Here is a 17,013-nt window from a genome sequence, read left to right as displayed (position 1 = left end):
GCGTTGGCTTTTACTTGCTCCTTGCTTTTCCTCTTCCTTTTCCCCAACTGCTCCTGCCATCCCTTGCCATTCCTTTCTTTGTGGGCAGACTCTGGCAAAGTGCCCTGGCTGTTGGCAGAGATAACATCTCTTGGCGCTCTTTCCCTCCTTCCGCCCTTCACTGGGATTTGAAACTGCGCGCGCCCGCGCTGTTCCAACTTCCATCGGCTCTGCCGGCGGGAAAGGTGGCTCTGGAATGTCTGGAATGCGGAGCTCCCTCCAACGGTCTCCTTTCCCTTCCCGCTTTTCCAAAGCCCTCGCCTCCTGGCGCGCTCCTATGGACAGCGCAGATTTGGTCAGCTGATCCATAGACTCCGCCCTGGGCCCCCGGGAAAGTTCATCTTTGACGGCCGAAGAAAGCCCCTCTTCGAAAAGCATCTGGATGGGTTCCGCCGATAGGTCCCACCCCAATTTATGAATCAGCATAGTAAACTCAGTCCAGTACTCACGGACAGATCGGCTTCCCTGCTGGCAAGCCATTAACTGCCTTCGCACCACCCCCTGCTCAATGTCGCTGGAAAACATCAGGTCCATGGCACGAAAAAACTTCCTCGTGTCCTTTAGGATCTCATTATTCGCTGCCATCAGGGGTCTAACCCAGTCCTTCGCCCCCGATTCGAGATGGCCAATTACAAAAGCCACTCGCGATTCCTCGTCGGGGAAGTCATCAAACTGCAGGTTGAGAGCGTATTGCATCTCTGTTCTAAAGGCATGATAGTTCCTGGGATCCCCCCCGAATTTCTGCACCAATCCTGGCACCTTTCTGGCGAGCGGGGTGGTTTTCTCCTTTCCCTTTTCTGCATCCTGAGCCCTCCTCTCCTCAAGCCTCGCCGTTTGCAGCGCCAGCTGGATCTCCAACGCCCTGTACCTTTCTTCCAGGCTTGGACCCCCTCCAGCTGCTCCTGCTCCTCCAGTTCCGGCTGGGTTGCTCATGATGCCTTCTCCCTGCACAAGCTGGCTTTCAGAGACTTTCGGATTGCTGTGATGGGATGATGAGCTGCTTGTGCGTAAAATGCAAGTCCCTCAGAGTTTGATCAGGTTTTCAAACCTCTGCCTGTGACGGAGCCCCTCCAGCATGGCTGCGTCAATCGCTAGTAGAATCCGAAAGTGGTTGCTTTCGGAATCGTTTCCAACATAAAAGCTCTTTAACGGAAACACGTCTTCTGGACTCTCGGCGTGACAGTTTCCGGCGAGGAGTGGGTGTCCCTATAGGAGGTCCTGAGACCTCCCCACTGTTTTCGCTGGAAGCGTCTCTGAGCCATCCCTCCGACTCACTTTCCCTTGGAGTTCTTGCTCGCCCTCTACTGGTTCCCTCTTCCGCTGCTACTTCTCTCTCAACCTCAATGAGCCTTTGCACCTCCGGTTCTTTGGATGGCAGTTCCCTGACAGTACCCTTTTTGCTGCCTACTAAAAAAAACATTTTTGTTTAGACAAGTCTGCCCAAATATGTAAAACTTCCCACAGCCCTTAAATTTATTGAAAGGTTGTAAAGGTCCTGAAAATTTGTATCAACATGCTACAGAATTTCAAAAGCTGCTTATATTGTTTGCTTGAATAAATTAAAATATCTGAGGGAAGAGTGCAGTGTTTTGTGAATAAAGACTGTGCTAACAGACTATGCTGTGAGTGTCAGTTCCACACCACTTGAGCTGTGGGGCTACTTGAGCTGTGAATTAGAACCTGAATATGGATGCTTCTCTGAATGAAAAAAGAGACTGAAAATTCTTAAAATGACTTATTTATGGATGCATATTCCCATACTTGAAGACATGTTACTATGGAAACTCTGTTTTAGAAGCTTAGAGATTATTGTTTTGATTTAAATTGGAGTGCAATATCCAGCTTCTTTAATATAGCTGCCTCTCCCAGTCCCTTAGTGTATTCTGTGGTAAATTGTAGAACTGCAAAGATCACTCGGAGTGTCTTAATTTCTGTAGAAGCTCCTTCTATGATTCAGCATATTGATCTGGAAAAGAAACACAGCAGGATCCACAGAAAGCAGGTATCTGTTAAATTTAAGGGTCCTTCCTTCCCAGAAAGGGGGAGGGACCCTACTTCTCTTTAAACACCTGAGCATCTGAGGCCTTCCCAACAGATACTCTTCAGGTTAAGTATGACATCATGTTTACCTCAGTGGATAAGAATACTACACTGTGACAGATTACAATGTAGGCATTGTATCCAACGGTGTCTTTCAGCTAATGGCAGTGATAGGAGAGAAATAAGTTCAGTTTGCATTTTAATTCCACTTAATTCACACTTAAAAAAAAAGTTTTTAAAACTTTAATTTATTATTGTCAGAACAATATTTCTATATGGGGAGCTTATTGGGTTGTTTTTATTTTGATTATATATTTTGTGGTTTTATATTCAGATTTTGTTCTGTGAACCGCCCTGAGACCTCCGGGTATAGGGCAGTATATAAATTAAATAACACATAAATAACCATTGATAATAACCAAACAAATAAAAACCATTGATAATTACAAGAGTAAGCATCACCCTTGAGGTGACATTATAACAAGTGTGTAAACAAATACATTTGATCATTCCCACCTATATTAGATTATGAACACATCAAGAGCATGATTTCACTAATATTTCCCAAGATAAAGAAAGCACATGTCTATCTTGTTAGCATAATACTTCCTCATACGGATATGTATATTGTAAACGCTTATTTGGCTCTAAACAATATCTTTATATTAAAAAAAAATTCTGGCATTTTGTTTATCTTCTCTCTTTCTTCCTACAATTCACAGAGTTCCTTGTGAAGAGGGATTGACTATTGAACCATTCTGGGAATTGTAGATCTGGGAGGGGTATAGGGGTCTCCTGTCAACTCTCAGCATCCTTAATAAACGGCAGCTCTCTGAATTCAGAAGCCATGACTGTTCAAAGTGGTGTTATGGTGTTTTTAAATGTATGGTGTGAATGTGGCCTTAGTGATTAGCCATTGACACTACGTTTCCCTCTCAAAATCCCTGGCTGCAATCCTATAATCTTAAATTGGGAGTAAGCCTCATTGAAATCCATGAGATCTACTTCTGAAAAGCCACACGTAGGATTGTAAATTTCTGTTCTGTGGGTGCCAGTGTTACAGTGCTCTGCAAATGAGGTTTCTACATTTGCACCTGTATCCCTTGTGCAAGTGTCATGAAGCATCCAGATGCTTATTATTCTTAGTAGTACCGTGAGAAAAGTGGTTTGGTGCCTCAATTTTCTCGCGAAGAAGGCGATGGAGAACATAGCTGAGAATTAGATTCAATTTCCCTGGCTTCTGAGCTTGGTCTGCCCCTCACAATACTTGTTCCACACAGCCTTTGAATGCAGATTGTGATAGACTTCCAGCTTTGTCATTTGGAATTGATAGCACCACTCTTGAAAACATGTTCTAAAAAGTAATAACACTCCAGTACTGCTACCCGAACAATGGAGACAATAAATGGATTACATAACGTTTCTGAAATAACATCTTTTCCCCATTGTAAAATGACATGAAAGGCTTGAAACTGAATCTCCTTAGAGACAGTTTGCGACATCCGTCAAAAGTTTGCCCTCTTTCATCATCTCTCTCTAAACTTGCTATGCAAGAAGACATCTGTCAGTATGGTGTGCTGGTGGCAAGCCAGGCCATTTCCCTGTGTCTTCGTGTGAGGAATCGTAGCTAGGTGGTTGAACACATGCATTCACATCCAGAGTTCCCCTATGTATCAGTCCTGGTCATTTCCTGTTGGCAATGGCTTGGAACGCTCTCTGGATGAGAGTTGAAAAGCTACTGCCAGACAATATAGAAAATGTTGGCCCAGATATATGAAAACAACCAAAAGCAATGCAAAAAAACCAAACCAAAACCAAACAAACATCAGATAAATTGAGAAACAATACGAAATAGGCACCTGTGGCAGAGACATGATAAATCAAAGAACAAAAACACAGCAAATTAAAAACAAGACTGAAACCCTAACAAAGTGGACACTCAGAGTAAATACTCATTTATTCAGTTGAGAAAGCTTGTCAGAACAGAAATGGCTTCTGTTGTTTCCAGACAGTGCAGAAAGTGGGTGCCTCTGGTTCCACAGAACAGGGGAAGCCACAGTAAAAGCCATGCTCCACGTTCCTGTAGAACAGGCTTCTGATATCTTCGAAACTTGCAGGAGAAGCTCTGCCACAGACAGCCGGCACCTATTGGGTATATAAGGGACAAGGCAGTCTCTCAAGTAACCTGGTCCAGAGCTGCATGGGGCATTATAGGCTAGTATAGGCTAGTACTATATTCTGAATTCTGTCCAGTAGCAGACTAGCAGTTGTGCAAATCCAATGGCTAAAGTGTTATATGCTGCAACCTAGCCACTATGTTCTGCAGCAGCTGCAGCCTCAGGAATAATCTCACATAACGTGCATTGCAGTAACTAAAGATAAACAATTAACAAAATTCATGAATTCACGTCACATGCAGTATTCTAAATAAATATTAACAAAATTTCAGCAAATGACAATAAAATAAAACCAGCACCACCCATTATAATAAAACATACATTTGAACTGACTCTGTACATGATCCTGCCCCTTCCCCCAAAACATCTTCATCAAATGGAGCAAAGGAATTTAATAAAGCCACTCTTAGCTCTTCAGAATATGAAAAGCAAGCCAAAGGCTAAACGATAATTTTCTCCTCGTCGAGCTCAAAAAACACACACAAACATCAATCTCTTTCCATGCTTGAGGCTTCTCTTTCTCTGCGACCATCACTGCTGTACCTCTTTATATTAAACCATATTACTTTATTCTTCCCTCCCCATTCCTTTTTTGTATCATGTCTATTAGATTATGAGCTTGTGGGCTGCCTTATCTTTTAATGTCTGCTCATTGCTTAGAAAATTGTAGGTGCTTGGTAGATGATAGACAAATATTTAAATAAAGAATACCTTAACCTGACCCTTTTGATATAGCATCTAAGGCCCCGTCTGTATTATACATTTAAAGCGGTATCATACCACTTTAAACAGTTGTGGCTTCCCTCAAAGAATCCTGGGAACTGTAGTTTGTTAAAGGCACTGAAAGTTGTTAGGAACACCTCCCCCCCCCAAACAATTTCCAGAGTTCCTTGGGGAACAGGGTTGGGCTTTTAAACCACTCTGAAAATTACAGCTCTGTGTGGGGAATAGGAGGTCTCCTAATGAGTCTCAGCACCCTTATCAAACTACAGTTCCCAGGATTCTTAGGGGGAAGCCATTGCTATTTAAAGTGGTATGATACTGCTTTAAATGTACTGTCCAAATGGGGCCTTCAAAGGGAGTGCCCCAAAGCAGGAGAACCGGCTCCCAAATGCAGACAAATGAAGGGAAGAAAATGTTTCATATCAACAGAATGCTTCATAATAATCAAAACCTGATCGGCTACTTCTGGGCTGGGAGCCTTGATCATTCGGTTACAGAAGTATTTACTTTCCGCTTTCAAGCCCTGCTATGTATAAGGAAAGAAAAGCACAGAACAGAGCAAAGTATTTCCAAAATATAAAAGTCCTTTGAGTCTAGACTTTCAAGGCCTCCCATGGTGTCAAGAGCTTCTGAAGACATGTCTCTGGGATTCCATTGTATAATTCACAAAAGACTCAGCAATTCGCTTTCTGTACATTATCTGTCAGATTTCTACTATACTCTTATGGATTTTTTTGGGGGGGGGGGTTGAGTGGGGGAAGGAAGTCAAGGATACTGATATGAGAAGCCTTTGTAAGAGAAGCAGAATGTACACTGGCTGAAAAGGATGGGCACCTTGATTGAACTACGACACTCTTTAAATGAATTTCATTTTGAAAAGATGCAACACTCAACATGGCTGTTTCAGGCACAAGAAAAAGTGTTGACTTCAAGCGGCGCCACAGGCAAGAACACACCGCCCCTTGAGTGCGCTGCTATCAAAAGTTTCATGTCTGATTCAACTCCTGCTAAATGGAATAATTAAATGGTCAAGCCTCAGACACCAGCCGTACTGCAAAATGTTCCTGAGGCCTGAAACGGCAACCCAGGGTGTCAGCAAATAAGCGCTTTGGGTGGGCCTCAACAAAGGCTCCTGTCACTAGCAGTGGCAGACTGATATGAGCCAATTCAGGAATGTCATTCTTACACGAGGGTGGGTTGACCCTACCGTCCATCACTATTGATTGAATAATACTTTATTTAGAAGTGCTCACTCTGTCGTTTCTTTTCCTCTGCAGAGCCTGCTGGCTTCTGCTTCTCCCTAAACAGTACAAGCCAGGGGTGCCAACTCCTAGGGGACCAACACTTTTGCCCCCCCCCCAATACTATGGGAGGGGGGGTCCAGGATGGCGGAGGCGGCTGAGCATGGAGCTGAGTGTGGTATGGCTTCAGTGGCTGGCTCCTCCTCCTCTTCCTGCTGCAGAGGGGAAGGAGTGGGAAAGCAGCTCTTGGCTGGTGGCAGGGGCAGGAGGAGGAAGAGGATGACGATCAGAGGAAAGGAGACGCCGGTGATCGAAGCTGCACTGCAGCCACGTTTGGCTCCACCCCTTGGCTCCTCCTGATGTCCTGCCATTGTGATGTGACATCACATGTGTGACATCACAAACACAATGTCGCACACACCCATCTCCTTCTCAAGTTGACACCTTTGGTACAAGCCTATGCATGTCTTCATTGTTCAATGGAGCTTACGTCTAGAGAGGAGGAAGGTCAAAAGGCAGAGATGAGGCAGGCTGCTGAAGAAGCCAGGGAGTCTCCCACTCCTGCAGCAACAAGTTCCCCTTCAGCCTGTTTTCCTAGAACATATGGAGGAATGAAGAGAGCAGAGCAGAGATTGGTTGTGTGCACCTGCAGTCTACAATGGCTTGGGTCAAACACTGGAGAGGAGATAGGCAGCTGTAGGAAGGTGAGGATCTTCAGCCCTCGCAACTGCCTCATTGGGGCAAGATCTACTGGGAAGAGTTGCTGGGATTACTGTGCCTGCACTGTTTTGGTTGCTTTGAATAAAGAGTTGACTGACATTGTGTGTTTTTATTGCTGACCTACACTTGACTTCGGCTCCTAACAGTTAGTGCTGCAGCAGTTGGATTACGTATGTTGTGTGACCATTCTTGGTGATGGGACAGTTATAAATCCCAATAATAATTATAGTCGTACCTTGGAAGCCGAACAGAAGCCGTTCCAGAAGTCCGTTCGACTTCCTTGGTTCGGAAACCAAGCCGCGGCTTCCAATTGGCTGTAGGAAGTTCCTGCAACCAATCAGAAGCTGCAGGAATTGTGCTGGACATTCAGCTTCCAAAGAACGTTCATAAACCAGAACACTCACTTCCGGGATTGCAGGTTCAGGAGCCAAAACACATGCGTATCAAGGCGTTCGGCTTCCAAGGTATGACTGTATAATGGTCTCAAGCTAATATTTTTGGTTTTTAAAAACTGTTCCCCAGCCCCACCAATAATATATACCACCCTGAGCTCCTTAGAAAAAAGAAGAGATGTAAATTTAGTCACCCAACTAAGTGCTACTCTGAGTATACCCAATGAAATCAATGGATGTGGCCTGCTGAAATATGTTGATTTTAATCCACCCTGATTATGACATACTCTGTGAACAGTTTTACTCCTCCTTGCAACCCTGCTGAAAAATCAACAAAAGGGAACAGTCATTTCACAGGTCAAAACTACGAATGAGAAGTGTCCCCCTGTTCTTAACCTTTCTTGACCTGGGAAATTGTAAAGTATAGATATATAGCCCCAGAGATCAGTGGGTAAATCATGTCATGAGACTCTTAATCTTGGGGTTGTGGGTTGAAGCCCCATGTTGGGCAAATGATTCCTGCATTTCGGCAGGAATAGATGACTCTTATTAAAGAAAGTGTAGCTGTAGCCCTCCTACACCAGCTGCCCCGTGAATGGGGAGGAAAGGCATTGACATTCCCGTGGAGAGGTGTTTTCATCTGTCCTGTGTGAGAGAAAGCTTCTCCTCCTTCCGGAGGGGTTGGGTTGTGAGCGGGAGCCGATTCCCGCGTCGCGCAGGGGGCGTTTGCCCCCTGCCTTGCCTTCATCACTGGCGCGCCACGCCTCCTGGTTGGGCACCCAATTGGGTGACACTGCAGGGGCGTGGTCTAGCTGTTCAAATGTGGCCGCGCCAGCTTTCTCCACCATTGCACTGCCGATCTCCACGAGTCACCCACCCACCACTCTCTTTAGAGCGTAGCTTATTGCTTGACCTTGCTATGGACCCACGGTTGGTTGCCCTGGTTGCCCAGGTGGCCTGGTAGGAGTTTTTTCCATTTGGCAAATTGGCACCAGCCTCTTGGGTTTTTTTGCCTACCTTGTAGCAATCATCACAACTTTCTCGGTATTTGGCGGTTATGCATTAGAATGTGTTGTTGGTGTATGGAAGGGCAAGGTGTGGCCATCGCCTACCCCTTCACTTATGGGTATTCCGTTAAAGGAATCCGGCAGTCGTGGATCCTGTCCGATGCCTGTGTGGCGGGGGGCCATGGCACGACCCTGGTGACATCAGGGTAGAGCTTATAGTTGTATTTGCATCAACAGGCTCCCCCTACTGGTGGTTAACCCTCCGTCTGACTCACCCCTCTCCGAGTGGGTGGAGTCAAATCTGCCGTTGTCCAATGCCTAAGCCAATACCTTCTCACATGCTGTAATCAATAAAGTTGTGGCCTTTTCTAGCCCATTAACCTAATATCCTGTGTCCACGTGTCTTTATTATTCCCAAGTAGGGGGCGGGTCCTCGAATCATAAGAATAGTTGCAAGGGTGGACTTCTAATGAAATGTGGGCATGCTTCAGGAATGGGGTGTTCAGTGGATGAGAGGCTGAGCCAATGAAAACAGGAACTGAGCAGAAAGAACAAGCAGTCTCTTTTGTATTGTAGATTTCTGAGGAAATATTTATTGAGACCTTTTGATGGGTGCCATGGGAGCTATTGGTGGTTATACTGGTGCCCACGGGCGCCACCTTGGAAAAGCACATTTTAAAGTGTTTGCCCTAGATGGGAGTAGGGCTCTGCTTCGGGTAGCAAAATGTCTTGGGCTGGCACTGTTCCATGGCTCTAAGCAGCTCTATGGATTCTGACTCCAAAGCTTCATTTCCCTACCCTCACATATGGGGTGGGGGGAAGGGAAGATTAATGCTATTATGTAATATCAATAGGATGTTACTTTTAAATGAGTTACCAGAGATGTGGCATGTCATTATACAGAGGTCATAATGTAGCCTGCAATTTCTAAATTAGCTATACATTTGATTTCTGAGCTCCAGAAGGAATCTGACAGATGGCTACGCTCATGTCAGGGGAATAAGTTGGTATTAAATAGGTCTAAAAATAGCCTGAAATGCCTTGAGATTCATCTCCAAGTTACAGTTAAGGGCCGAACTGTAATTTTATAACCAGTGGAGATCCTTCGGACAGGTTCATTTTAAACTTCAATTTTGAAAATTGGACCATTGGCCCCAGAAATATTGGAGAGATCCTTGTGTTGCTGAATATTAATGGGACTGATGTCACACCACAATCCAGAGGAAATTAAGTGGTGGAGTCAACCGATCATTTCTTTATTCAGAAATACTAGGCTGATAAATGGCTAGTTTGAAGCTTTTGGTGTTTACATGGAAACTTTTTTCTAGTTTTTTATTTATGCTTGTCAAATTTATACATTTTCATTAGTTTTACAATCAATTTAACATCTCAGAATTTGACTTTCTTCCCCCTTTTTCTGTGGTTCCTTAATTTTTTTTAATATCTTCTGCATATCCAAATTAATTTAACTTGCTCATTTAATTATCTGTAAATATAAACTCTTATAAAACTACTGGTAGTTACAATAATGCTGCTAATGTTTTTTATGTGTTTACAACTTATCTGTAAATATTCAACAAACCATTTCCATTCATTTATAAAATGTTTGTTATCTCGATTGCTTATTCTTCCTGTAAGTTTCACCCTTTCTGCATATTCCATAAGTTTTGGGATCCATTCTACCTTTGATAGGACTTTTGCTTCTTTCCATTGTTTACATGGAAACAATTGACTGATTTAAATTAAATATGTTATGAAAAGGGATTGCGTGGAACACATGACCCCTCTTTTCCACTCTCAAATGCAAACAGAACTTCTTTAAATTTAACACACTCAAGAAACAGTCTTTTCCTACCTGCAGCCTCTGACCTCTTTGCACACTGCCACCTACTGGCCCTTGTACTTATATTACTAATACCACACGTCCAGTGAGATTTTACAGGCGCCTTGAAAACAATCTCACAAAAGTCAGTACATGCAAAGGAGAAAAGGGATGTACACACCATACATTAAAACCGCAATCACACACACACACACACACACACCACATCCTGGGACCTGTAGCTTGCTGAGGGTGCTGAGAATTGTAGCTCTGTGAGGGAGCTAAACTACAGTTCCCAGGATTCTTTAGGTGGGGCGGTGTGTGCTTTAAATGTGCTTTAAATTGCTCTCCATCCATCTCCATCTCCATCCATCTCTTAAGACATGATAAGCTGCATCTGCCAAGACCAAAGCAGTGGAGCAGATATCAAATTCCAGGATGCTGCAAGCTTAGGCATATAAAGTGTGGAGGAGATGGGAGGGGAGCTTATATCTTAACACATAGTTCACACAAAGAAATGGGGAGTAAACACCTAGGTACACTTGCTGTCAATTTTTTTAAAATAATGTTCTTATTTATTTTCATGGTACAGAAGATAAATTTTGAGAAACCAATTGTTACAACAGAATATGTGGAGAGGATACTTCCAGGTTGTAGAAACTCCCAGATCAAACTTCTGGTACCAATTAAAACTCTCCTTAAATTAAACTCCTGCACTGGGACTGTGTTGTCACTTCTGGTGGTATAATTTAGTACCCTCCCTTTCTCTGGTGGCACCATAACCAACAACCACCCCAAAGGAGCCAGGCGGTTGTTTTGACCACAAGCAGAGAATGCAGTGGAGCTGTCTCTCGCCATTTTGGCCCAAGTCTATCCAAAATGCCTTGTTCCACAAGGACAGGAACAATTCTGTAACAGCAAACCTTTGGAGTAAGGACTTTTAGAAAACATAAACAGGAAAGCAGAGCAGAGCTAGGTGGCATTGTCCTAGTTTCCAGATGTAAACAAATAACAGCTGAGTTAACAATATGACCAACAGGCAAGTCATTAGCTTCCTGCTGACCAGATCGTTGCACACTTAAAATCCTCTTGAGAGACTCCTTCTCAGATCTTTATGTACTCAGTCTGCATGTTTGTGTCCCCCCTCCCCCCCTCTCTTTCTCTCTCTCTCACACACACACTTTAAGCCAGGGGCCAGCAACCTTTTTCAGCTGTGGGCTGGTCCACTGTCCCTCAGACCATGTGGGGGGCTGGACTATATATTTTTTTTGGGGGGATGAACGAATTCCTATGCCCCACAAATAACCCAGAGATGCATTTTAAATAAAAGGACACATTCTACTCATGTAAAAACACGCTGATTCCCAGACCGTCTGTGGGCCGGATTGAGAAGGCGATAGGGCCGGATTCAGCCCACAGGTCTTAGGTTGCCTACCCCTGCTTTAAGCCCTTGAGTACTCTGGTGAATAATGACTGATTAGGTACCATCAGCAAATTTGATGAGCATCCCCTCGTCCAATGTTCTGAACTACAATTTCCAGGGTTGGGTTAGGTTGGGTTGTACTTCCTATTGCTTCTGGGCATGGTTCAGCCAGTGTAAAGCACTTTGCAGTGCTATGCTATTTCATGGGAAAGTTAAGTGCATCCTTCACCACCCCCCCCATCAAAATAAAATGTGATGTGCATGTACTTTGTTATCTTTAATTCATTTTCCATATTTCTAGACCACCCTTCTATCATATGGAGTGTTAGATAATTCCTCATTGAGTATTCCACATCACCATTGAGGGGCCAATACCCCCAACAGGGGGATTCAGTCTCAGGATATTTCTCTCTCTCTCTCTCTCTCTCTCTCTCTCTCTCTCTCTCTCTCTCTCTCTCTCTCTCTCTCTCTCTCTCTCTCTCCACACACACACACACACACACACACACACACTCTGCATTTTTGCCTAGAGAACTGCATTGCAAAATATGGAGAAGTGTGGATTTTGAAGGGAAGCCACATTTTGGCTCCTATATACCTTCAGGAAGTGTAAGTTAAGTAAGTTTGCATTAAAAACTGAGTAAATCTCTCTGCATTCCCTACCCCTAAGAGAGCCGTAGGTACAATCTATAATTTATGAAATCTCCATGGATTCTGCTTAATAGTTAAAACAGAGACTGGGCTTCTTGTACGATATCTAAAGCTTTAAGTTTTCAGGTTGTTACTAAATTGTAAGGGATATTTCCCAAGGCAGGCAAATACAAAAGCTTCTTTCTCAACCTGACATTGCTTTGATTGATGTTACCCTTAAGAGTACAGTTCAGAAACAGATTTATAAAACATCTGCTTGCTTTCAAACACTCCGTCAGCAGCCACTGAAAAGTTTTGTTATCTGGGGTTAGCAGTAGCTTCAGATTCAGTTAGGCCTCTAGTAAAATAAACATCCGTAATATGTGTTTGCAAAGTCAAATGCATAGCCTTTGAGGGCATACTAGAGACAGGGAGAGACATTTGCTATGTTAACAGGTTGTTTTTAATAGGGTTCATATTTTAATGTGAGCTAACTGAATTAGTGGAAATAATGTACCAAAATAATATACCATTAGGGGAAAAATTGCCTGCAAAAATTAATATGCTAGGCAAAATGGTATAGAAATATGTGCATATTAGGAGAGATGACAATGAAAATGCATGCAAATTTTCAAGCAACCTTTTTTAAAAAAAGAAGACTGCAAATGTAGGCAGAAATTGGTTGGATCAAATTTAAGATTGGAAACTAGGAAACAGAGAAACCAAGATTAACAGAGTCATATATCCTTAGTCACCTGAATGAAGATTTGGATGATTGTGCCGAAAAAAAGAGGGCAGGCTACTGCAAAGTCTGAATTGAACCTTAGCTCAGAAAAAGGAAAAGGCAACTTAAAAAAAAATATTATCCTAAAAACAACTTTATATAGAACCAAGGCATTGTCTGAACAAGAAGACTGCAGTGGGCCTGTTGCACTCCTTATATATTTCCCATGCACAGTATGTGTTAATTCCATGTACAGCATGTTAGAGATGGCACCACTGGTATATTTCTCCTTTCTTTTAATCCTTCTTCCCATGTGAAAATAGTTTAGTGAGGCTTGAGTTTCCACCCAGGGTGTTTTGTGCCTCACAGTTACTTGTGGCTATGCACATGGCAAATGGATAATTGCCTGTTGTTCACACCCTCTCAAAGCAAATGCATCTATCATACTAATTTCCTTCCTTGCTTTCCAGCATCTTTCCCTGGCCATTAATTATCCATCACCTCAGTGTTTGCTTCCTGACCCTTCCCTTTTATCGCAAGACATAATCAACATTCATTTTTAATTAGACTTTCAGAAACAGCAGCCCTGTTGGTTTTAGGAGCTGTTGTTTCCCTCTCATCCACCCGCTGTCCTTCCTCACTTTCAGACAACACTCTGAGGATACCTTTCAGCAAAGCCCCCGATCAAAACATGGCTGCCAACTGAACAACAGGCGTAAGAGGTGCATGCCTGCTTAGTGGAAGTACATATCTGAATTTTATGGTTATGAAATACATTCTCTGGATACTAAATGGTTTCCAGAAGTAGGCATCTGGAAAGTTGAAGCAGATTGCAAAATTTAAAGCTGAAGACACTAAAGATGCAGAACAACAAGAGTTGCAAGTCTTGAGAGTGGGTGGAAGGAGGGGCAGAGAGAAAAGATTTCATGGCTACAAGTTGCAGCCCAAGAGACAAAAGTCAGTCCCAGGTAGGGTCAAGCTGACGCTGCAGAACCTTGGACAGCTCAAGGCAGACAATTTGCTTCACTGTGGTCTGGAGTTCAATGGAAGCACTTTGTAACTCTTGAGCTAGTTTACACCATCAAGTTTCCACCTTATTTCTGAATTGTAGAGAGCCTTTGACCAGGAGTCTAGTGCTGTGTCATCTCTTAGTTGGCTACCACCTTGTATCAAGTGGGACAGTCACTTGGGAAGTTCTGGTTTAGAGGGTGTTGTGCCCGATTCATGAGTCTCCAGAAGAAGAGATTCCTAGCCTGCTTATTTTGTGCCTGGTTTTAGCACCTGCATGGCTTGGACCTCTAATTTCCCTAATCCAGTTGCCTCCTCCTCCTCTGTTTGTGACTCTTTGTTGCTGCTCAGGGTCATGGTGAGGACACTAATGATGTTTCAAATGGAGAGATTTTCAGGATAGAGTATAGCCTCATGTCCAGGGGCCAAATGTGGCTCTCCAGGTCTATGAAGTCACACCCTTTCCCACGCCATATCCTTCACCACTCCTGCTCCACCCTCTCCTTGAGCGTTTTTGAATAGCTGATGTCATGAACCGGCAGAACAACAGGGAGGAGGAGGAAGAAGAGGAAGAGGATCCTGGTGAGGGGTGTATCCAGGACTGGGACACACCAGGGCAAGCTGGGGATGGGGAAGGAGAGGTTGGTATAGGAAGTACTCACAGGGTGATGGAGGACATCATGAGGGGATTGGGGGATCAATGCACAGGAACCAGAGCAGCAGGACCCATCACCAGAGCCAGAGAGGACCCTGTATCCACTAAGACAACAAGTAGAGGGAGCAGTGGGTGGGGCGCTCTAGGAGGCTGAAGCAGGCAAGGACCCACAGCCCAGTTCACTAGCTGGCCAGGTGGGGCTCGCTAGCTCTGGGAGTGATTCCTCAGCTGGAGTAGGTTGGGAGCAGGTGAGGGTCACATGCCTCATCAAGCCCACATGCTGAAATTAGCATGCATAATATAAAAGGCAAGCAGAGCTGATCAACTACTTAGGCAAGTAGTCTGATCAACTACTTAGGTTGGTTGGACCACAGCTTAGCTGTTCCAAGGAACTCTTCTGGACTGTGCTTCAGGTTTGACTCTGGACTGTATCCTGACTGTTGGATTTTGGATTTGCTGTCATGTAGGCCAGGATAGCTAGAACGTGTCCTTCGACTGTGATAATGCCTCTTTCTTGCTTAGGTGGAGAGATGTGTGTGTAGTGTGACCTTGCTGATTTCCCTTGATCTCTCAGTAGCTTTAGATACAATTGACCGTGGTATTATTCTGAAGCAGTTGTTGAAGTTGGGAGTGGGTGGTATCCATTTACAGTGGTTCTGGTCCTATTTGGGTTAGCCCCATCACTGACACAGAGGAGACAGACCTAGCTGCATCAAGAGGACCAGCAGTGTCAGCTATGGAAGTGCTGAACCCAGTTTCCTACACCAAGTCTGCTGCTTGGTATAAGATCCAAGGATCTTATACACAAAATCTGAGATGGCCTCTATGGTTCCCTCCAGATGTGGTCTACAACTAGCCCCACCAACATGGTCAAGGAGAGTAGGAAAAAAGATGTCACAAGTCAATCAATGTCAAGCAACCATGGTTCCCACAAGGGATTCTTTGTTTCCATTGTAAAAGGTTCTCAAGTCCAAGGCTATGACAAAAGATGTATTTGGCCCAGGCAACTGGGAGAGGGCACAGCCACTTTGGTTTTAAAGGTGCTGCCTCTTGAGTTTTCAAGGAAATTTGATCAGTGACACCATTTCAGCAGGAAAACAAATTTCCAGCTGTGAACAAAGCATTGACTTGTAGTGGGCAAATTAGTACTTGTTCCAGAGAGAATTTTCACTATTTTTGAAAGAGAATTTTGACAGATTGCCAGCATACCAGGTTCTTTTCTTTGTCAGGTTGCAGTTTTCCCTTGTCAAAACTGTCTTTCAGTCTACCAAGAAAGCAAAGAAAATGCGAGACAAAGCCCTAAATATTATCTGCTTTTGTCAGTGATGAAAATGGTGTGGTTTTTGTTTTGTTTTTGTGTTCTATAGCACTTGAAGAGTACAATCCAGTACTAAGTTTACGTACACTCAAGTCCCATTAAGATCGATAGAACTTTAGGCTGCAATCCTATACACACCTACCTGGAAGTAATCTGCATTGAAGTCAGTGAAAGTTCTGAATAGACATGTATAAAATTGTGCTGTAAGGTTGCTATCCCATAGAAACGTACCTGGGAGTAGGTGCCATTGTAATCAGTAGCATTGTCTTCTGAACAGGTTTTCCGAGGATTGTACTGTACGTAAACTGAACACTACACTTAACAGCGCATCTGGATTCTTCCTCAGAGGCAGTGGTCACATCTGAAGGACCTTCATAGGAGGATTCTTATGCAGCTCTTCAGATGTTTGGCAATGGCTACTATACTACCTTTCAGTCTTTTCTCCAGGTTTCTACATGATTTCTGCTATTAAAACAAGAATAATTCAACACTTGCTTTTGAAAGGTCTGAAAGAACCTTAAAGGTTGTGTATGGGAGCAAACCTACCTGCTTGCTGCTCCAGGGGTGCCCAAACTTTTTCTTAAAGAGGGCTAGATTTGGTGAAATGAAGGGCCGTGAGGGCCGACCAAAGTTGTTGAACTTTTCTTAGGATTGAAGTTCTTGAGCTTTTTGAAGTTGCTGAGGGTTTTGGGTTTTTTTTGGATTTTACCCCAGGAAATAAACTGCCACAGGGGCTCGATTAAACCAACCGGCGGGCCGGATTAGGCTCCTGAAATGGACTTTGCACATTATGCAGTGTAGAAATGCATTGGTGTATCCTACCACTGCAAGCGAGGGACGCGGGTGGCGCTGTGGGTTAAAGCCTCAGCGCCTAGGGCTTGCCGATCGAAAGGTCGGCGGTTCGAATCCCCGCGGCGGGGTGCGCTCCCGCTGCTCGGTCCCAGCGCCTGCCAACCTAGCAGTTCGAAAGCACCCTCGGGTGCAAGTAGATAAATAGGGACCGCTTTCTAGCGGGAAGGTAAACGGCGTTTCCGTGTGCAGCTCTGGCTCGCCAGAGCAGCGATGTCACGCTGGCCACGTGACCCGGAAGTGTC

At 44.1% G+C, this 17,013-nt stretch overlaps 1 long non-coding RNA gene across 2 annotated transcripts in view; it reads right to left on the bottom strand.

Moving 5' to 3' along the window:
- The window catches only part of LOC309367553, a 37,223-nt gene extending 30,191 nt beyond the window's left edge, over nucleotides 1-7,032 (bottom strand). Inside the window, exon 1 of one of the 2 annotated variants that reach the window (XR_014167208.1) lies at nucleotides 6,711-7,032. This is a non-coding gene — a long non-coding RNA (uncharacterized lncRNA). Of the gene's footprint in view, nucleotides 1-4,577; nucleotides 4,957-6,710 lie in introns of those variants that run through there. The other variant, XR_014167209.1, reaches the window with a different exon arrangement.
- Between the last annotated feature and the right edge of the window lie 9,981 nt (nucleotides 7,033-17,013).

This window comes from Podarcis melisellensis, assembly GCF_964234715.1.
Source record: "Podarcis melisellensis genome assembly, chromosome: 1".
Classification (NCBI taxonomy): domain Eukaryota; kingdom Metazoa; phylum Chordata; class Lepidosauria; order Squamata; family Lacertidae; genus Podarcis; species Podarcis melisellensis.
The sequence above is the reverse complement of the archived record's forward strand: the minus strand, read 5'-3'. Positions and strand labels throughout refer to the sequence as shown.